The following is a 23,310-nucleotide window of genomic DNA, read 5'->3' as shown; positions in this document are numbered from 1 at the left end:
GATCGTTGTTTTGTTCTCCCCTGTTCCACTCCCTTGCCGTGTCGCGCTCTGAAACACCCGTATATGAGCGTGATATAAATAAAATATCATCATACATCACCAGTCTGGATTCCGAGCATCCAGAAGCACAGAAACTGCTCTTCTGAACACTCGTGAAGAACTGCTTGTATCCCTTGATTCCAACTCCCCTGCTGTCCTCATCCTCCTTGATCTGACTTCTGCATTCGACACAGTGAACCATTCCATACTCATAACAAGGCTCCTTGATACCCTTGGTATCTCAGAGCGGGCACTGGACTGGCTTACCTCCTTCCTAACGGACCATTCCTCCAAAACCATTCTGGGCTCTTTCTCCTCCTCTACTTACTCCTCTAACTGTGGCGCCTCCCAGGGCTCTATCTTTCACCCTGGATCTTTAACATATGCCTTTCTCTGCTGGCAGGCCTCATGTCCTCCTTCTACCCCAACTTCCAGTGCAATGCTGACGACAGACAACTCTACTTCAAACTTCCTATTCACGCCCTTGCACCTTCCTTCGTCCCTGACTGCCCCTCTGCCGTCCAGGCCTGGTGCACTGCTAATGACCTCTGCCTCAATGCCAGAAAAACAGAGATTCTCCCTATTGGGTTCCCTGCACTCTACTTCTCCCCTTCATTCTGGCCTTCCTCCATGGGCTCCCCCCTCCTCGGAAGCCAGGAATATGAGTCGTCTTCTAATCCTCCCTTTCCTTCATCCTTCATATTCAGGACATTGTCAATAAGTCCCACTTTCATCTCAAAGGAACTCTACACTTCCTAACCTTCCCCCAGAGACTAGGTGTTACCCGTGCTCTTGTCCTCTCCAGGCTAGCCTATTGCAATAGCCTCTTGCTTAATCTTCCTTCAGCCACCCTTCGACACCTTCAGCTAACCCAGAATAGGGCAGCAAGACTTAACTTGGTCTCAAGCCAAGGGTCTGCATCCCTTCTACCCTACAAAGCCTTCACTGGCTCACGTCTCAGCACGGATTCAATTGAAATCCCTCTGTATCATCCACAAGGCTATTTGGGGCCGGGGATCACTCAATCTTCAAGGCTTCCTGACCAAATACTCCCCTTCTAGACCCATGCGTTCCTCTGGCACCAACTCCCTGCGTGTGAAGCGGTTTGCTAAACAGAGAGCTGGTGGTCTATCACTTTCCTCGGTGGACCCCCTTCTGTGCAATAGCCTCCCTCTCCCTCTGCGACTTGAGCAGGACCTCCTTAAGTTCCGGAAAAAGCCTTCTCCTCCTCTATTCCCTTCTAATCATACAGTAGCCTGACTGATGTGCAGGGCCCTCGTGCATCCTCGGGGCCCTGACCCCTCACATCACTCATCCTAGCCTAGTGTCTATTTTTACTGCACTTACTTAGGCTCCCACAGGAGGTTGCACGTACGTTCTTCTCTTCTTAAGTACTTCACCCTGAGCACTTCTCCATGAGCACCGCAGCACCTGTCCCTTAACGCCCTTCCCTGTGCACCTGCACGTTCTGTACACTCACAAGGCATAGTAGGTTCATCTCCCCTCCCTGTTATTCTTTTTATTTGTTGTACTATTAATTCAATTATTTATCTTTGTTGTAATTCATAATCTACCTTCCCCTATCCCCACCCTGTTGCCCTGTGGGCGCTTTGAAACTGTTTCTGTTAATTGTAATTGTATAAGCGCCTAACAAATGACCAATAAATAAAATAAATAAACAAACTGGCCCAAATCCTTTAATCTCCAAGTATGATTGCATGTGGTCTCGCTGACTTATTTGAGCAAATAGAGGAAGAGCTGCTTAACCATTACTTCCCTTGAACTATAGATGGCCATCTCCATTCCACAGACTTCTGTTGCGACATCTGGTAGGGAGGAAGGACTGACCTTTGGTTCCCAGAAGGTGTATCCGCAGGAAGGACGTATTGATGTTTAGAACCGTCCCTCACCGTTCCCTATGAGCCCTCTAGCAATAGGGCAACAAAGGAAACCGTAAGGGCCGAGCCCCTGAATGGGGAAAAAACCCTGTGAAGGGGAAAAACCCAGAGTAGTGAAGGATGAGTCTTCAGGAACGAGATCCACAAATGACTGGCTTCAGCAGCAAAGGAGATCCAAGGGTGTTGCAGAGAGCTGATTGGAGCCATCACCAGAAAACAGAAGGCGGACAGAGCCGCACTAACAGTCCTGGATGGAAGGAGCAGCAATCCGACAAGCGGCATGAGCCGCACAGGTAAGGAGGCGACGAGAGCCGCAACAGCTAGGGAAGAGCTGTCAAAGGTAAACAGAAAGCAGACTGAGACGTGTTGGCAGCTTGGAATGGAAGGAACTGCAATCTGACCTGCGGCGAGGGCTGCAAAGGTAAGGAGGCGACGGGAACCGCAAAAGCTAGAGAGGAGCTGCCTGAAATAAACAGAAGGCAGACGGAGCCGCGTTGGCAGCCTAGGATGGAAGGAGTTGCAATCCGACATGTGGCAAGAGCCGTGAGGAAAGAAGGCAGCAGGAGCCGCAATAGTATGGAGGAAAATAAAGGCGGTAGAGCGTGCGAGGACTGCAGGTGGAGCCACAGGCAGAAAGTTAACCCCAGAGCGGAAGAAGGGGTAATGAGAGATAACAAGCACGAAAAAGGGAACTGGTAACAGCTTCAGGAAAGGAGCTAGAAGCGACACAATAACTTCACTGCAGACTGGTTCTTAAGAATGGAATCGATTGTGAAGTTCCAGGACCATGAGCGCCATCTTGTGGGAAGCTAGAGCGCAACTTATAGATTTCACAAGGGAACCAATCGGCAGCCATCTTGAGATGTCGTGAGGATGTGCTCTCCTCCACCTATGCCAGACGGACCAAGAGCTGGCCATGGTCCTAACAACTTCTGGCACCTTTAAAAAGACCTTCTAAGTTGTGCGGCTAAATACAACCTTTGATGAACAGGAAAAATACTTAACTGAACAAATGACTACTCCCCCCTAAAGATTTTAATACAAAGGGCAAGATAACATCTTTTCCCTTGCAACTTTTCCAATCTACAAGGGTCCCACTTCATCACACAAATTGAAAACTCCTAAATAGCTTTAGGGATTTAGCTTATCCCGTGTTTTACTACTGGCCAGAATAAACAAAATTAAACTCCTTCGGTTACGCTCTCAAACATCAGGATATAATATCTACTATCTACTTATCAGACCATAAACTCAAGGCTAATTCTGCAGATGCTGACCGAAAAAGGTTGGGATTGCTCATTTACCTGCCTTCTGTGCCTGAAAACCTTTTTAGAAGTCAAAGTACATTTTACAAGAGATTCCTAACCACTGTGTTCTGATTCATTGTAAAAGGCCATTTATATTGATATTCATGAATTGCCCATGTATTTATATTAAGGTACAAGTATGTTTTTACATTTGATAGATTTGATATTTTACCGCACCCCCAGTTATCAATGTGGTGCTCGCAACATGAATTCCTCATGATAGAAGGGACCCTCTTTGACTACCCTGACAGCGTGCCTACTAGATAAGGGGCAGCAACTCATGTTATTAACACTTATACATACTATAGGTATATATGTTCCCCTAACCAATACCTCCCCTCAATATGTTTTACTGTTTGCCAACTAGGATGACATCATAGCTGACGTACATCGAAGTATAAAGTCTTTGTGCAAGAGAAAAGTAACCAAGCGTGTGTGAGCTGCATTTTGTATGTTCTCCAGATTTCTCTACTTTATTTGAGCTGACAATAAAGTAGTACTTTGCCATATTCTTTGAGTCTGTCTGGTTATTTGGGCCCAAGGTAATTTATAATGGTAATGAGATATGCCCCAGCGTGCTACTGCACACAGGACCATTGGGGCAGTCTATACGGTGCTGATGACATGTAGCTGGGTTTTTGACCAAACTTCCCATGGTAAACTCGGGAAGTGTAAAATTATTGGTAAGCATTGCCCTATTAATACCAAGTGTCCATCCTTCTGGGACTGCATGCAAGGTCCTCTTTTCTCCCTTCACTTGTTCCGTTAACTCTCTTTTCTGTGCCCCTTCCAATTAACTAAATGCCATAACTGAACCTGGGTGGGGCACTCTACAGGTAGAAAGAAGCATTGGATAGCTACCAGATCTTATGGATTTCACCATGTAGAATTCTGGGTGCAATTTCCTCTAGGTCCCATAGACATGTAGACTTTGGGCATCGAGCAATACCTGTTGGTAACCTGGAGATAGTTTCTACTTCTTATCTGGAGGTATTTTACATGCATATTTCACTGTCTATTTGTATTAGTATTTGTATTTTATATATATTATAAAGCGCACCTGGCCCAAGGATGGTGCAGTTGGAGGTGGTTAGGAACAGACGACATGCTTACATGTGTAGGCTGATGCTAAAATTACGGCATTAGTTTGTCTGGTAAGAGACGGGGTCGAGTCAAGATAAATCCCGAAGGTTTTGGTGTCATTAGATACCTTGATGGTATTGCCATCAATGATGAAGGATTTGAATGCAGGATCTAATCTATTGAGTATGAAATGGGAGACGAGGATGAGTAGCTCGGTCTTCTCGACGTTTAGACAAAGCCCATGTTGTGCCATCAAAACCTGGATGACCTGATAGACATCATTTAGAGCTTTGGTGTTAGCTGGGTGATCACCCGTGATAGGAATGAGTATTTGGGTGTCATCTGTGTAATTAGTATAGGTGACACCCAAATAGTCAAGAATATCGAAGAGTGGCTTCACAAACACGTTCTAGGGTGTGGGGGAAACACACGAACCCTGAGGGACCCCACACAAAACAGGCGAAGTTTCAACGGCCGCTGACGGGAGAAACCCCTCATGGTTGTGATCCAGGTGGCAGCTTCATCAGAAAAATGAGCTGCAGATTTAAGATGGTGAAAAAGAATTTAATGATTGACCAAGTCAAAAGCTGCTGATAAATCAAGCAGTAATAGGAGGGCCAATTTGTCATTGTCTTCAAGGTTTTCAGGGCAGTTTCAGTTCTGTGCCTACATCTGAAGCCCGATTATCTGAGACCAAGGAGTTTATTAGAGTCAAGATATTCCTGGATCTGCAGGTAGGAGGCTCTGTCGAGTATTTTAAGAAAAAATGGGACTGTGGTGATAGGTCTATAATTTGACAGATTGCTAGGGTCTAATGATGGTTTTTTGAGTAGTGGGATAACCCACACATCTTTAAGGTTGTCTGGTACAATCCCTATGTTGAAAGATGAGTTAATGAGGGCGATGATGAATAGTGCCAATTTGTGAGTTGCCTCCTTAATGATGGAAGCTGGGCATGCGTCACCCTGGCAATTGGATGGTTTAAGTTTACTGATAATGTAAGGCGCTATGTTCTGTTTGGAACATTTGTTGTTGGCCTTGATGTTGAATGTTATAGTATGGTGGTCTGACCATGCTCAGGGTGTGTTGGACACTATGTTAATGCTGCAGTTCAGGTCGACCAACCAATCAAGGGTTCTCCCTTTGTTATGAGTAGGTTCGTGGATGTGGTGTAAGAAACCCAGATCAGTGAGAGTACAGGCTAAGTCCAAGGCATTACGATCATTGGGGGTCTTGGAAGCCCAGATTGAAATCACCCAGTAAGAGAATTTACGAGTTCGGCTTAGTGTTGAATGCAACTAAGGATGTAATGTCGTCTACGAAGGAGGTGACAGGAACTGGGGGCCTGTAGATGAGGTGTATCGTGGCAGTTTGGTTAGGAGATAGGGACATTTTGACAGAGAGTAGCTCTGCTGAGGGGATATGTTGATTAGGAATGGGTCTCGGGGCAAGGGAGCTTCTGAATATAAAGGCGCTGCCTCCGCCTTTGGATTGGTTGGTGTTACGGTCACATCTAATGATGGATTAGCCTTTAGGGATGGCCAGAGAAAGTATGGGACCAGCTACTGCGGATAACCAGGACTCGGTAATGGCTAGGTCGTCTAAGTCTTAGACTGTAATAAAGTCTGCAATGTCCAACGCATGGGTAAGCAGGGACCTGGCATTGACAAGGGCACCCTTAATTGATGTGTTATTGTCCGTTGTAGGGTTGCTGTTGTGGTTCGGAGAGGCTTTAGGAGGGGTGTTGTTAGTGGCTACCGACTTTGGGCTTTGTGAGCTATGGTCAAGGGTTTTTCTCAATTTAGCCGAGGTAGGTAGGGGGTGAAAGCGCCTAGGTGTGTGGGGAAATCTGGAACCTAGCCTAAGGTTCCTGAGATGTAATGCGCAGGGCTGATTTGGGGTAGGTTTGGTAGCAACGTGTTCCAGCCATAGGGCGAGAGAATTCAGGTAAGGGTTAGAAAGTGATATCATGGCAGAAGGCTTGGAGGTGATAGTATGCTGTGGGCCTAGGAGGGAAACTGCTTGCTGTCGGTGGTTGAGTAGGAATAGTGAGAAATAACGCATGTGACATAGTGACCGGCAGTTGCTCCATGGAGGTGCACTGGGCTAGGGTGTACGAATTAAATGGGGACCAGGCTACTGATACTGGGCTAGGGTGTACGAATTAAATGGGGACCAGGCTACTGATATAATGACCAGGAAGAGGAGCAGAAGTGTGTAGCCAGATGGGTGATGCAAGTACATAGTGAAAAGTGAGCTTGGTGTGTAGACACGGACAACTGATGTCAAATAGGATGTGCCGCTACAGACTGCGAATAAACGCTCAAATAAGTGATGAACAGGGAAGCCTAGCTTCTGGATCTCACAGAAGACTTATTGATGTGGAAACAGTGTAGTCGGCACCATAAGTGTGGATGCCGGCAACAATCAGTCATAGCAGTATTCATGGTGATGTACGTTACAACTGGGTAGGCATCACGACAAATATGTATTTTCCTATGACCAGAGCACATCAAGGTTGGCAACACTAGCGTTGAGGCCAACAAGTAGCGCTGTCTGCCAATGCTTTTCTGTGCCTCATTGAATCTTTGTTGCAAATGAATGATCATGTGTTTGGCATCAGGCAGTGGGCTTGCAGGAATCACACTTGAGGGTAACACGCTTTGAAACCAGAACAAGGGAGAATGTCTCTATTGAAAAGACCTGTTTCTCTACTTTGAGTGCTTGCTGTGCGGGTCACATGGTGAGTCCTGTGGGCCGCTACTTTGTCATGCCAGTGTGAGGAAGACGGCTCGATGAGCCTTATGAAGAAGTCTTGGCCTCAGAAAGCTTCTGCCTTCCACCATGGAAACTCTTCTGCTGACCTTATTTTGCTTTATTACCATGAATATCTACTTTGAAGATTATTTGAGTATGAAAACACTTCCAGTGATTCTTTTTTAAGGTATCTGTTGTAGTTTGGGCCAGTGCAGATTTTATAGGCTGGGCTATCAAATCAAAGGAGATCTTTCCGGGAAGCGGCAGTTAAGGAATTTGAGCCTAGCGTGCCTTGAGAAGCCCTCCAGACAGTTGGATACCATTGTGTGTGTGACTTGGCTTGTTCAGGGTCCCATCAGCTTCTGTGCTAGCTTTGGCCCTAACTCCCCATCACTATCCAAAGGGCACTGCCCTGGGGGGGCCTTTGTCTTATTGTGTTGAATTCATCACCAGTTTCACCTTCTAGAAGAGCAACAGGCTTGTAAATAATGTCCCCACAAACGAGTTCTCCCATGGATTTCTGGAGGCAGCCATCTTTCCCACGACCTAGAAAGAGGCCTGGCTCCTGCTACAGCCTATCAATGAGGGAGGTGAAGGACCACTACAGGGCACCTTTTCCTACTCTGGGAGGCAACTACTTTCATCACAAAATATGGACAGAACCACGTTTTACTCTGATGTACAGTTACACAATTTAAAAATAGTACAAGTCTAAATGCTATTTTGCAAAGATAACTTGACCCGATTTCTAGCTGTCTTTCCTTCTTTGTACTTTTTGTTTCTGTACTTTTTATTGTGTTTCGCTCATTTATTTCTTTATAATTTCTTTCTCCCTTCTTGCCGTCTTTGAGTCCATCTTTTCGTTCCCTAAGGATAACAAAACCAGCTTCAACGCGTTCGTCCAGTGGAAGCTCCATTACAAAATCTGGCTACATCCAACGCAAATTTGCTAATCCTTTTTCCAAGAAAGGATGAAAAACCCTGCCCGTATCCGTAGATTTTATGACTAAATCCGTGATATGTCAGCCCTGGCTAGGATCAGTTGTAGTCTCGTCACAGTCCTCCAATCTGGAATGAGATATTGGCAGGAATGATTAACTAGCACAACAGTCCACACTTAATCCTTTTCTGTTCCTTATTACGCACTGTAAGGGTCTGACACCGTGGTGACATGGCGGTTGTCATAAACCATTATTAAAGTAAATGGAGGGGTTGTAAAATGCCTCCCTGTACTTAAAAGCTAAGTCAACAGACAACTCAGGTAGGTATGTAGTCTGGTGGAGCCACACCTCATGATAGCTACATCAGGTATACATAAGAGCAGCAGTCAAATCAGGTAGGTATGTAGTCTGGTGGAGCCACTCATCATGATAGCTACATCAGGTATACATAAGAGCAGCAGTCAAATCAGGTAGGTATGTAGTCTGGTGGAGCCACTCCTCATGATAGCTACATCAGGTATACATAAGAGCAGCAGTCAACTCAGGTAGGTATGTAGTCTGGTGGAGCCACTCCTCATGATAGCTACATCAGGTATACATAAGAGCAGCAGTCAACTCAGGTAGGTATGTAGTCTGGTGGAGCCACTCCTCATGATATCTACATCAGGTATACATAAGAGCAGCAGTCAACTCAGGTAGGTATGTAGTCTGGTGGAGCCACTCCTCATGATAGCTACATCAGGTATACATAAGAGCAGCAGTCAACTCAGGTAGGTATGTAGTCTGGTGGAGCCACACCTCATGATAGCTACATCAGGTATACATAAGAGCAGCAGTCAAGTCAGGTAGGTATGTAGTCTGGTGGAGCCACTCCTCATGATAGCTACATCAGGTATACATAAGAGCAGCAGTCAAATCAGGTAGGTATGTAGTCTGGTGGAGCCACACCTCATGATAGCTACATCAGGTATACATAAGAGCAGCAGTCAAGTCAGGTAGGTATGTAGTCTGGTGGAGCCACTCCTCATGATAGCTACATCAGGTATACATAAGAGCAACAGTCAACTCAGGTAGGTATGTAGTCTGGTGGAGCCACGCCTCGTGGTACGGGGGCTCCATCGGGTATACATAAGAACAACAGTTAAATCAGGTAGGTATGTAGTCTGGTGGAGCCATGCCTCGTGGTACGGGGGCTCCATCGGGTATACATAAGAACAACAGTTAAATCAGGTAGGTATGTAGTCTGGTGGAGCCACGCCTCATGATAGCTACATAAGGTATACATAAGAGCAGCAGTCAACTCAGGTAGGTATGTAGTCTGGTGGAGCCACGCCTCATGATAGCTACATCAGGTATACATAAGAGCAGCAGTCAAATCAGGTAGGTATGTAGTCTGGTGGAGCCACTCCTCATGATAGCTACATCAGGTATACATAAGAGCAGCAGTCAAATCAGGTAGGTATGTAGTCTGGTGGAGCCATGCCTCGTGGTACGGGGGCTCCATCGGGTATACATAAGAACAACAGTTAAATCAGGTAGGTATGTAGTCTGGTGGAGTCACGCCTCATGATAGCTACATCAGGTATACATAAGAGCAGCAGTCAAATCAGGTAGGTATGTAGTCTGGTGGAGCCACTCATCATGATAGCTACATATGGAGTCACTCCTCAAGATAGCTACATCAGGTATACATATGAACAACAGTTAAATCAGGTAGGTATGTAGTCTGGTGGAGGCACGCCTCGTGGGACGGGGGCTCCATCGGGTATACATAAGAACAACAGTTAAATCAGGTAGGTATGTAGTCTGGTGGAGCCATGCCTCGTGGTACGGGGGCTCCATCGGGTATACATAAGAGCAGCAGCCAACTCAGGTAGGTATGTAGTCTGGTGGAGCCACGCCTCATGATAGCTACATCAGGTATACATAAGAGCAGCAGTCAAATCAGGTAGGTATGTAGTCTGGTGGAGCCACTCATCATGATAGCTACATATGGAGCCACTCCTCAAGATAGCTACATCAGGTATACATAAGAACAACAGTTAAATCAGGTATGTATGTAGTCTGGTGGAGCCACGCCTCATGATAGCTACATAAGGTATACATAAGAGCAGCAGTCAACTCAGGTAGGTATGTAGTCTGGTGGAGCCACGCCTCATGATGGCTACATCAGGTATACATAAGAGCAGCAGTCAACTCAGGTAGGTGGTGTCCAGTCAAAGTTTCGAATACATAGGGCCGCATTACACGGACGGCGGTAAGGGTTTACTGGTATTTTACCGGTACCGGTAAACCCTTACCGCCTTACTACGAGGTCCCTTTGCAGGTTGGTGAATTTAACGCCTGCTTTTTGCAGGCGTTAAAAACCAACCCGCTAAGGGACCAGGGAGCTCATTACGGCACCGCAATTTGCGGTGCCGTAATTAGCGCCCACCCCATTCCCATTATGCCCTATGGGGCAAAAATGGGAATGGGGAAGGACAATGGGGGAAGGGGGAATTACCGCCCCACCAACCTTGGAATAGGGCGGTAATTCCCCTTTCCACTAAGGCGGTGCCGGTATTTTACCGGCATGGACCAAGGTGCTAATAGCACCTTGGTCCACCGCCGTCCGTGTAATGAGGCCCATACAATACAATATTTTCGAAACAAAAGGATCGGGAAAAAATGTTCAAATGCTTTTTTTTTAGAACATTTCTTTGTTGGGTTTGTTATAGGAAAAATTAGTGGTTTTTCCCCAATAAATAAGGGTTCGGGGGAGGACCCCCCCCCCCAAAAAAAAATGTGCATTCAAATTTTTTTTGTTGATCCTTTTGATTCGAAAGTATTGCATTCCGAAACTATGTATTCAAAACTTTGACTATAAACCCAGTTAGGTATGTAGTCTGGTCGAGCCACGCCTCATGATAGCTACATGTCATGATTCCTGCCCCTCATGTCCCCATCCCTCCAAGATGTCAGGCTAGTGCCAGGCCACAATCACCTACATGGCCCTCAAAGGCCTCTCCATCCCTCCAAAGACCCACTTGGAGTCAGACTTGGCGCTTGTGGCACCAGACTCACTCATTCCCATAGGATAACATTGGGGATTGGACTTGTATTGCATTGATGGGGACAAGATGGATGCCCCCACATATTTTGGTTCCCAGAACTGCATGTGCGGTCTAGTCTTTTGGGTGTGGTTCAGCCCAGAGGCACCTGGGATACCCAGAGACTATTTAAGCCACACCCAGGCTGAGAAACATGCTTTGCATTTTCTGAACCTGCAGCGTGACACTCACCGTGTTCGGATCGGTCTCCAGTAGGCCTGCATCTTTCTTCTGCGCTCAGCTCCTGCAAGAACAAGAACACAGTTATTAACAGCCTTACCTTGCGGCACTTCTGCCCATCAATCATCGCTCCTTCTGTTCTGCGGGCATCTTCGGCTGTGTCATTCCCATCCCGGCACGCCGCTTCCTAAGGAAAAGGGAAAAGAACAGAAAAAAGGCATTAGTAAGCATTCTGCAAATCTTTGCTTATTATTAAATACTGTACGAGCTTCAAACGCTTACCTGAATCCCAGACACACTTGGGGAACTCTGTCTCCGGAACTTCTCATCCATCTGCAAGAGGGAAAAGACACTCCAGGTTAGCGTGAATACATCTAGAGGTGCCGGATACTGCGCTTACCCACCGCATTTGTTCTTCATAACCGGCATCTACGCTGAAAACGCTGCGGCACCTAAAAGACACAGAAAAAGAACTCAGTTCAATGCAAATAGGAAAGGGGTACATTGCGCATCGCGCTCTCACTCACCTTCAGCGCTACTCATCTCAGCAGCACACCGCCATCCCCGGACGCCGGCCATCATCTAAGGAAGGAAAGGAACGAAGTTAGAGAACTGTTGAAAAGACTCATTATACTTACCTGTCGGACTCTTGCCAGTGAAGTAACTAGGCAGCAACGAGCCCGCATCAATCAAAGCGCCCCTGCGCTGAAAGCAGGACATAGAGCACACTATCCAAGAAAACAAGGTGAGCTGTGGCTCAAAGGGAAGGGTTGGACCCCGGGGAAGAAGGGATTCAAGCACACAGAGACAATAGGGAGTTAAACTCTACCAATCCTGTGTTTCAGGCCCAGTCTCCAGTCGAATAGCCTCCAGGGAAGGGTTTGAGGTCGTAAGAGGTCAGAACAGGCTGAGTGACGTCCCCGTGGATACCAGGTGAGCGTTACAGAACGCAAACCCTCACATCAAAATCCACCTGGGCGTCATGGAAACGTCAGAAACCGACCAGTTAGCCCACATGTTGGGGCAGCTACGTTCCGAAGTACATGCAGCCAGGCAGGAGACCAACACCCTGAGGAGAGAGCTGATAGTAGCCTAAGAACACATTGATGATTTTAGCCAGCAACTTCTCCAGTCACAAGCAGGGCATGCACCATTGCCGGGAAGCGTGCCCTCGATGCCAGCGCCATCAGCCAATCCCGTTCAGATAACCCTTCCTGGGGCAGTTCCCTTGGCCCAGCCCGAACGATTTACGGGGAATCCCAAGAGGTTTGCAACGTTTATGAACCAGTGCCGCCTGCACTTCCTTTGTAGGGCAGGGGCTTTTCCGAATGACCAATCACGGTCGCTTTTGTGCTATCCTACCTGAGTGGTAGCGCCGCGGACTGGTCTGTACCCTTTGTGGCCCAAGACGATCCTTTGCTGCATGACTTCAGGGGCTTTCAGCAGGAGATGGAAAAGCTGTTTGCCCAGTCGCACTCATGCGCAGGCATTAGACAACGAACTTCTGTCCCTACGCCAAGGGAATCAAGACCTATTAACATACATAGCCACATTCAATAGACTCGTAGTTGAAGCAAAATGGCCAGTGGAGAAGAGAACCATGTTATTTCATCAGGGGTTGCGGGGTGAGCTCAAGGATGATCTCGCACAACTAGTGAACCCCCGAAAGACTGCTCAGAATTCATTGACCTTGTTGTTCAACTGGATCATAGGTTGCAGGACCAAAGAGCAGATCGAACCAGACCGGACCCTCGCCCTATGTATGTGCGTTCAAAGGACAATACTGCCCAAACAACAGAAGGTTCAGGACAACCAATGCAAATCGGGGGGGTCAGATCCCCTTTGACTAAAGCGGAAAGGGATAAAAGGAGACAGCATCAGTTATGTCTGTACTGTGGAAGGTCAGGTCATTTCCTTTAAGAGTGCCCTGTGAAGCCACCGAGGAGGACGGTAGGGGCCACGGACAAGGAAGATATCATCAAGGAATCGGAAAACTCCCCAGCCCGGCAAGTGTAGGGGTCCACTTGTCAAGTGAAGAAAGTGAACTACAGACCTCCCATTTTGCACTATCTGTGGTCTTGATCAATCACCAACAACCATCTTGGATGCACGCAGTAAGAGCGTACATTGACAGTGGAGCCGTTGGCAATTACATCGACCAGGATCTTGCGGCAAAGATGGAGCTTCCGTTATGCCCTAAATCAACCACCGACACTGTTAACACAGTCGACGGCACGGAAATAGCTTCTGGTCCAGTATCCCAATGCACTGCAGCTTTAACCCTTCTGTGCCAGGATGGACACCAAGAATCTATCGTTTTCGACCTCATTAAGGCACCACAGTTCGGGTTGATTTTGGGAATGCCATGGTTGGTAGCTCACAATCCTCGAATCAATTGGCGAGCAAAAGAATTGGCCTTGCCCGAGACTTGTGCCCACACATGTTATCGCCAAGAGAAACAACCAATAGACACCAGAACCTCCACACTTGCGGCTGTGGCAATCGGCACCCTACCAAGTGAATACCAGGACTTTCAAGATGTCTTTCAGAAAGAACAGGCTAATACCCTGCCACCGCATAGACCATACAATTGCCAAATCGACCTGATACCCGGCGCACAAATCCCTTGTGGGCGAATTTACGCACTTACGGAGCCAGAAACCCAGCACCTGAAGGCCTATCTTGACCAATACCTGGCCAACGGGTTCATCCGTCCCTTGAAGTCTCCAGCATCCAGTCCTCTATTCTTCATACCGAAAAAGGAGGGGGACTTGAGAACTTGCATCGACTATCGTGCACTGAACCAGATTACTGTAAAAAATTGCTACCCCCTGCCACTGATCCCTGAATTGCTTGATCAAGTCAAAGATGACCAAATCTACACAAAACCAGACCTGATGGGGGAATATCACCTTGTTTGCGTAAAACAGGCAGACGAATGGAAAATCGCTTTTCGCACCAAATACGGCTTGTACGAATATCAAGTCATGCCCTTTGGCCTTTGCAACGCGCCTGCTGCATTTCAATACTTCATGAACGATGTCCTACAGGAATTGATTGATTGATGTCTGTGCTCTAGTGTACATCGACGATATCCTTGTATATTCTGCATCAAAGCAGGACCACGTTAAACACGTCCGATCCGTATTGGAGAAACTCCGTCAACACCAGCTCTACGCCAAGCTCGAAAAGTGCTCATTTCACGTCTCCGAGGTGGAATTCCTGGGCTTTATTCTCAACCCGAATGGCATCCGAATGGATGTACACAAGTTAGATGCTATCCTGAACTGGCCATCCCCAAATTCATTCAAGGGGGTTCAAAGTATGCTGGGTTTTGCAAACTTCTACCGCCGGTTCATCCCAGGATCAAATCGTGCATCCCATCACGTCATTACTAAGGAAAAGCAACAAAAAGTTCCAGTGGAGAACAGAAGCCGAGGAGGCTTTCCAGGAACTCAAAGCAAGATTCACATCTGCCCAAATCTTACGCCACCCTCGCCCTGATCTCCCATACCTGGTGGAAACGGACGCCTCAAGCATGGCTATGGGAGCCGTCCTGTCACAAAAGGACCCCGAAATGGGCCAGTTACACCCTGTTGCCTTCTGGTCGCATAAATTTACACCCCCTGAACTCAATTATGCTATCACAGACAAAGAACTCCTGGCCATTAAGTCAGCCTTTAAGGCATGGAGGCACTACCTCTTGGGCGCCAGACACACAATCACCGTAATAACTGACCACCGGAACCTCCAGTACCTAAAAACAGCAAAGGCCCAATACTCACGACAACTACGTTGGGCTCTTTTTTTTGCTAAATATGACTATGTGATTACATTTCAACCCGGGGTGAAAAACGGGAAGGCAGATGCCCTTTCCCGTATGGGGGTGGAAGAGCAAGGGTATCAGACCCCTGACCCAATAGCAATCCAATAGCCAGCGCTTTGGCGTAAGGCGCTTTATAAATCAATAAAATACAAAATACAAATACAATCATCCCGAGTGACAAGCTCCTAGGAATCACAGCAACCCTAACTCAGAAAGAATTACATGAAGAAATCCAAAACCTGATGAGTCCGGAGCAATTACAAGCGTGGAGTGCATAAGGAGAACATTACATGATAAAAGATCAGTTGCCCTACTTCAGGAATCGTTTATTCTTACCAAACCAAGAACTACGAGAACAAGTCATGTCCGGTTATCATGATTCTTTGATCATGGGCCACCCCGGAATCGCTAAAACCCTAGCCAAGGTAAAACGAAATTAAAGGTGGCCCACGTGGCGTAAAGACATTATCCAATTCATCCTATCTTGTGGAGTGTGTGCTCAAAACAAATCATCCAAGCAGAAACCGGCTGGGCTATTACAACCATTGGAAATCCCACCAGCACCCTGGCACACGTTGTCCCTCGATTTTATTACTGGCTTACCACCCAGTCAAGGGTTTAACACTATTCTTGTGGTCGTGGACCTATTTTCAAAAATGGCACATTTCCTTCCTCTTAAGGGGCTAACAAATGCTTCCACTCTGGCAAAGGTATTTCTTGAAGGCATCGTACGGCTCCATGGGTTTCCTTCAGTTTTGGTCTCAGACCAAGGTACTCAATTCGTATCTAACTTCTGGAGAAAATGCTGCTCTATGGCCCAGATCGACATCCGGCTATCCACCAGTCACCATCCCCAAACGGATGGTCAAACTGAGAGGACAAAACAGACGCTCGAGCAGTATCTGCGTTGCATGTTACACCAAGCTGAAGGAAGCTGGTTCAACCTATTATGGATAGCTGAATATGCTTATAATAATTCCCTACACACCAGCACTGGGCAGACACCCTTTTATACCATGTATGGCAAGCACCCACGTACTTCTGAGTTGGACTTTCCTACAACCCTGGAAATGCCAGCAGTCAAAACCTTGCACACGACCATTTCTCAAACCTTTACAAGGGCAGCTGAACACCTCTTTCAAGCTGAGAATCGCCAAAAGAAGTTTGCTGATCAACACCGAGCAAAGGCCCCCAACTACCAAGTGGGAGACAAAGTCTGGCTGGCGCCTAAACACGTGTCCATTAAAGGAGCCCGAACTTTCCGTCCAAGATACCTGGGTCCATTCACCGTCACCTCCGTGATAAATCCTGTGGCAGTCAGACTAGCTTTGCCGTCAAACATGCAAATTCATCCTGTGTTCCACGTGTCTCTCCTTAAACCTGTTCAACCTTGGACCCGGGTAGCAATGCCACCGCAGCCAGTAGTAGTCGCCGGGGACCCAGAATTCGAAGTCAAGGACATCCTAGATTCAAAGTACGTCAGATCCAAATTATACTACTTAGTAGACTGGAAGGGGTATAGTCCACAAGACAGGACATGGGAGCCTTGTGAGTACATCCATGCACCTCGCTTGCTTAGACGATTTCATCAAAACCATCCAACCAAACCAGGACCAGACAGAAGAGCCACCTTGAGAGGGGCCTTGGGGGGAAGTGCTGTCATGATTCCTGCCCCTCATGTCCCCAGCCCTCCAAGATGTCAGGCTGGAGCCAGGCCACGATCACCTACATGGCCCTCAAGGGTCTCTCCATCGCTCCAAAGACCCACTTGGAGTCAGACTTGGTGCTTGTGGCACCAGACTCACTCATTCCCATAGGATAACATTGGGGATTGGACTTGTAGTGTATTGATGGGGACAAGATGGATGCCCCCACATATTTCGGTTCCCAGAACTGCATGTGCGGTCTAGTCTTTTGGGTGTGGATCAGCCCAGAGGCACCTGGGATACCCAGAGACTATTTAAGCCACACCCAGGCTGAGAAACATGCTTTGCGTTTTCTGCACCTGCAGCGTGACACGCACTGTGTTTGGATCAGTCTCCAGTAGGCCTGCATCTTTCTTCTCGGCTCAGCTCCTGCAAGAGCAAGAACACCGTTAGGAACAGCCTTACCTTGCGGCGCTTCTGCCCATCAGTCATCGCTCCTTCTGTTCTGCGGGCATCTTCGCCGGTGTCATTCCCATCCCGGCACGCCGCTTCCTAAGGAAAAGGGAAAAGAACAGAAAAAAGGCATTAGTAAGCATTCTGCAAATCTTCGCTTATTTTTAAATACTGTACGAGCTTCAAACGCTTACCTGAATCCCAGCCACTCTGGGGGAACTCTGTCTCCGCAACTTCTCCTCCATCTGCAAGAGGGAAAAGACACTCCAGGTTATCATGGAAACATCTAGAGGTGCCGCATACCGTGCTTGCCCACCGCATTTGTTCTTCATAACCGGCATCCACGCTGAAAACGTTGCGGAACCTAAAAGACACAGAAAAAGAACAATTCAATGCAAATACAAAAGGGTTGCATCGCGCATCGCGCTCTCACTCACCTTCAGCGCTACTCATCTCAGCAGCACGCCGCCATCCCCGGACGCCGCCCATCATCTAAGGAAGGAAAGGAACAAAGTTAGAGAACTGTTGAAAAGACTCATTATGCTTACCTGTCGGACTCTTGCCAGTGAAGTAACTAGGCAGCAATGAGCCTGCATCAATCAACGCGCCCCTGCGCTAAAGGCAGGACGGAGAGCACACTATCCAAGTTAACAAGGTGAGCTGTGGATCAAAGGGAAGGGGTGGACTCCGGGGAAGAAGGTGTTCAAGCACACAGAGACAATAGGGAGTTAAACTCTACCAATCCTGTGTTTCAGGCCCAGTCTCCAGTCGAATAGCCTCCAGGGAAGGGTTTGGGGTCAGAACAGGCTGAGTGACGTCCCCGTGGATACCAGGTGGGCGTTACACTACATCAGGTATACATAAGATCAACAGACAAATCAGGTAGGTATGTAGTCTGATGGAGCCACGCCTCGTGGTACGGGGGGCTACATCAGGTATACATAAGAGCAACAGACAAATCAGGTAGGTATGTAGTCTGGCGGAGCCACACATCATGATAGCTACATTGTGCTATCGTCATGATAGCTGCAGAATGATAGCTACATCATGATAGCCACACCTTGTGGTACGGGGGGCTACTTCAGGTATACAGAAGAGCAACAGTCAAATCAGCTAGGTATGTAGTTTGGCGGAGCCACGTCTCATGGTACGGGGGCTACATCAGATATACATAAGAGCAGCTCTGGTCAGTGTGTAGTCTGGTGGAGCACACCTTGTGGTACAGAGGGGCTACATCAGGTATACATAAGAACAACAGTTAAATCAGGTAGTTATGTATTCTGGCGGAGCCACGCCTCATGGTATGGAGGGCTACATCAGGTATACATAAGAACAACAGTCAAATTCGGTAGGTATGTAGTCTGGCGGAGCCACGCCTCATGGTACAGGGGGCTACATCAGGTATACATAAGAGTAGCCGTCAAATCAGTTGGGTATTTGGTCTGGTGGAGCCATGCCTCTTGGTACTGGGGGGGCTACATCAGGTATACATGTTACAATCCGGAAGAGTAGAGGGGAGGCAGGTTAGGATGGAAGGTATAGTCAATGACAGGTGGACAGCAGGCACGAGACAAAGTTCACTTTACTCTTGGGTTCTAATATGGGTGAAGGTCCCAGACTCACTGTGTTGTTTGCAGCCAACTTGGTTTACTCTTCTACTAAGTAAGGACTTCTTCTGTATTTCCCTCTCTCTTTCTTTCAGGGTCTTACTCTCTGGATTAAATATGGATGTGAGTCCCAGACTCGCCATGCAGTTCTTTTACAGTGTATTCGCTCTCCTGCCGCCAAGCCTGTATGACCTCAGTATTTACTTCTCTTTGTCTTATCCTCTGTTGTAAATATGGGTGCAAGTCGCAGACTTGCAGTACAGCTATTTGCAGCTTGGTTCACTGTCCAGCCAAGGTTGTAGTTATTCCATTATTTTGTTCTCTTTCTTTTAGGGTCCCTGAACCTCTTATTCTCTGTTTTAAAAATGGGTGTGAGACACTCCCAGCCAGCTGCTACCGGATTGGGGGAAACTGTGGAAGAGGGAAGCAATCTCGAAGGGTGAGGGGAGGAAGGGGCTACTTCTATCTTTCTATTATTGATTGAATCCCGTCCCATGTCTGCAACCAAATAAAATAAAGTTGTAAAAAAAAGAAAAATGCATGCGGGCCCAGGCTTGCAATTCTCCTCTTGGATGCTTGGTTCACTCTCCTGCCAAGCTAAGCCTTCTTTCGGGTATTACCCAAATTGCCCTTTTACAATAGACCTTTTGCACAATTTACCTAATTACAGTGGTCCTAATTGACCTTCTGCACAATTGACCTTTATATTAGTTGAGTTATTTTATATCTGTATTGGGTTGGTTTTGGATGATAAATAATATAAGGGGATTGGGTGGGGGTTGCAGGGGGTTTTGGATTGGGTAGAGGGTTGCGGGGGGGTTTCCCCCCGCATATATGTCCTAATTGAGCTTCTAAATTAGGTCAATTTTCCCATGGTCAATTGTGAAAAGGTCAATTAGTATACAACCTTCTTTCGCCGTTGTTTCTCTGATAACTAGGGTATCTGACCCTCCGTCACTGTGTATTTCTCTCAGGTTCTTAGCCCACAGCACTCTCTGTTCTCTCAGTGCTTCTCTCGGGTTCCCGGACCTCCTGTCCCTTCCCGCCAGCCAGTGTACCTTTGCTTTCAGTCCGTGTCTTCTGGGCCACGGTCACGGAATTCCGTCTCGATGTTCGGGTAGCGTTAGGGTTCATTTTCATGTTGGGTGCTACTCAGTGGAGTTCTGCGTCGTCGCAGTCTCCTCTCGGCTTGACATTGCTGCGGACACCATGGTATGCCCAGTAGTCTGTTTCCCAGGTCTTGGGCTACTCGCGCTCTCTCTTCCTGCCCAGAGGACGGCGTCTCTGCTTCCGGCTTCGCGGTTGCCGGGACAGCTTGCCCGACAGCACTTGTCTGGAGGTTCTGTCGCCCCTCTTTTGTTTCCCTCATCTATTTTGTATCTCGTTGCTCCAATGAGATCCCGCAGAGGACTAGACCGCTCACCCTATTTTAGCAAAGTGATCCTTGTACTCCTTATCATCTTCTTCCCAGTACCTGTGTTAAAGGAATAGCCCTGGAGAGTCTGAATTTCCTGTGATTTTCTCCAGTATATAGTGTTAGCCGGATTCACTTCACAGAAACGCAGGTCGGCCGTGTTTGGCCCTGTATCTGATTCTGTGAGACCAGAGAGGTGGGCCCATATGCGGCATACTGCGTTCTCTGTGCATGGTCGTCCCTATTCCCATTAGGGGCTACCTTTCCCATGTGATCTTCCCTCTGTGCACCACCCCAGGGTGACTCTGTACTGTGGATGCACCGCCCTGGCCCCATGGGAAAGGTCTCCTCCTAGGGAAGTAGGGACCACATCACAGATTCGTCACAGCGCTCATCTTTTAGTTATTTCTCCCACTGTCTTTCTCCTCCTTGGGCATCAAATAATATTTAGTTTGTGGTCTGTTACGCAAATGGGCAAAATGCCATCCTCCCGTGCGCTTGTGTTGATGGCAGGAGGGGATTTAAATGAAGCTCCGACATTAAGTGACTGATATGACGTGACCCCGGCAGGTTGAAGAAGCCACCTCGCGACTGAAGTTTTTTTTCCTTCACATTTCAAGAATGACGAAAGACAGACAGACGGAAAGGGGGACAACATGTCATTGTATCTGGACGAACTCTGATTTAGTCAATTTCAGAATTGCATCATTTCACGTGTGAGTAGACACGTGTTTATTGCAGCAATGACCCTTTATTGACACCTTGTGGCGGCACCTGCTGTCTCGCCCAGTGGTAGAAGGTGGTTGGCTCTTAGAAGTCCATTTTATTATTGGTAATTTTTTAACAGGGACCAGGGGCACACCCATGGCGCTTGGAAGGTGGGTGCCCCCAGGGGTCGCTTCCAGGACTCTTTTTATTTAAGAGATGATTACAGATATCTTGCTGTTCTTCACGTGCCACTGGTATTTACTTCAAGATTTCAATTTTAAAAAGTGTATGACAACGGCCCTTTAAATTACATACATCTATCGCATCCACTCACTGACAAAAAGGGTCGTCAACGCTGGCAATGCCCCCCCCCCCCGCCTTTTTGTTAACTTGAGGTCAGTAATATTGTGGGTCAGCACCGCCCACACGCTCTCAAATGATATCACGCCAATAGCTAACGTAGGCCACCCTAATCTCTGCAGGCAAATGTACCTATTCTGGAGCGGCATCAGGGGGAGAGTGGCAGCCTGGGGGGAGCCTTCTTTCGAAGTCGCTTTCACACCATGGGCCTCATTACGACCCAGGCGGAATGCACCAGTAAAGGTGCCGGTGCCGTTAAACCCATTCCGCCCTATTACGAGGTTCCCTTGCGGGACCTGCTCTGGACGTCTGGTCAGCCCAGACGTCCTTTCTGGGTTCCCCGAGGGTACCAGGGAGCCAACAACGGGCCTGTGATTAAAGGGCCCGTTGTTAGCTCCCTCCCCATTCCCATTGAGCCCTATGGGGGCTCAAATGGGAATGGGGATGGGTAAATTGAATGAGGAATTACCAGGTCCTCCAAGGTTGGAATGGCCCGGTAATTCCTCATTCAAGCAACCCGGACCCAAGTTTGGAGACCGCCATGCTGCGAATAGCAAACTCGTAATGAGGCCCATGTTTACTAAATCCTGTGTCGTGCACTCATGGGCAGCGGGGAGGGTAGCTCAGGCTCACATTCTCCCCTTTGGAACCGGGTGGTTCTGAGTGTCATGGGTGCAATACTGCGCTGCAACATCTCATCCCTTCACTCCCCCATGCCTCCATGCGATCAATGAGTACCACAATGGAGGATGAATGAGCAACCGCTCTGAAACAGGATGTCTGCTGATAGTGCCGCTGTATAAAACGCATAAAAGCGTCCTCTATCGTTCCCTCTCTCCCACTGACACTCCCTTGTTTCTCTTCCTCATGGCACTCAAGCACTTAAAGAACGTTCGAGTAAGATTTTGCATTTTCCCCATATGCACGCATGCTGCTCTATAAATATCCTCTTCCTGGCTGTGCCCTGTTCCCCTCCACTTGTGAGTCAGCTGGAGGTTCTGAGGCTCAGGTTTGCTTCCAGAAATAGTTGTGATTGCACTGGTTTCTTTCTGCCTTTCTTGCCATTATCGTGACTCCGTCTGTTTCCTCACCAGCTGGGACTTTCCGCAGCCACAGCACAAAGCGTATCTTTCCATGCAACCCTTCCAGGAACTGTGGAGGCTTCTAGCAGGTACTAGAGGGGGCGTGACTAGAGGCCAGTTCCAGGCTTACTGGTCCCCAGACGTGGGGCTGTCTCAGGGTTTGGCCAGCTCCCCTTGCTGCTCCAGCAGCACCGCAAATAGAAGACAGTTTGTCTGGAGGGCATGGATATGTTCACGGGGAGGCCCCCTGGATGCAGATGGGTTGAGCTGAAATCTTAGTGGGGCTGTCCCCTACTTTACCCCGCCCCCCCCCCCCCTTTCCTAGAGACAGAGGCAATAATTACTTTTCCATTAATAACCACAGAGACCATACTTTTAGGAAACATAAGATCACATTTATTGGAGTCCAGCAAACAAATTGGGGGGTCCCAGCCTCCTTTAGCACAATGTCCCACAGCACTTTCTAAGGTATCCCTTTTCATTTCCTGGGCTTGCAACAATATTTATTGTCCTCGAGTGACCAGTGTCACTTCAGCTTTGCAAAGTGACAGACTCCTGCCTCTGGTTAGCAACTGTCCGGCAGTAATAGACCCGGGACTAGGTGTCTCAACTGTCCGTAAGGGAGTCGGTGCCTGTCAAACCCCGAACCTGGCTCGAGTGCGGCCATCGGGCACCGCTCGTGGCCGAAACCGCAGCACCAAACTCCTTCCCTGGCTAGGTTTGACCCGTAACTCCTCCGGTGACAGAAAAGAACAGTTTGCAACAGTAAAACACACAAGCTATGCACTGAAGCAATCGTTAGTACATCATAATACAGAACATTACTACCGCCTATAAACCCTTTTCAGCCATCAACATGCAGCTGCCCCTTACATCACCTGTCAACCACCTTATTCTGCCCAAATCCAACCTGCTGCAGG

This window comes from Ambystoma mexicanum, chromosome 14 (assembly GCF_040938575.1).
Source record: "Ambystoma mexicanum isolate Mex_15411 chromosome 14, UKY_AmexF1_1, whole genome shotgun sequence".
Classification (NCBI taxonomy): domain Eukaryota; kingdom Metazoa; phylum Chordata; class Amphibia; order Caudata; family Ambystomatidae; genus Ambystoma; species Ambystoma mexicanum.
Note: the sequence above shows the minus strand (reverse complement) of the source record.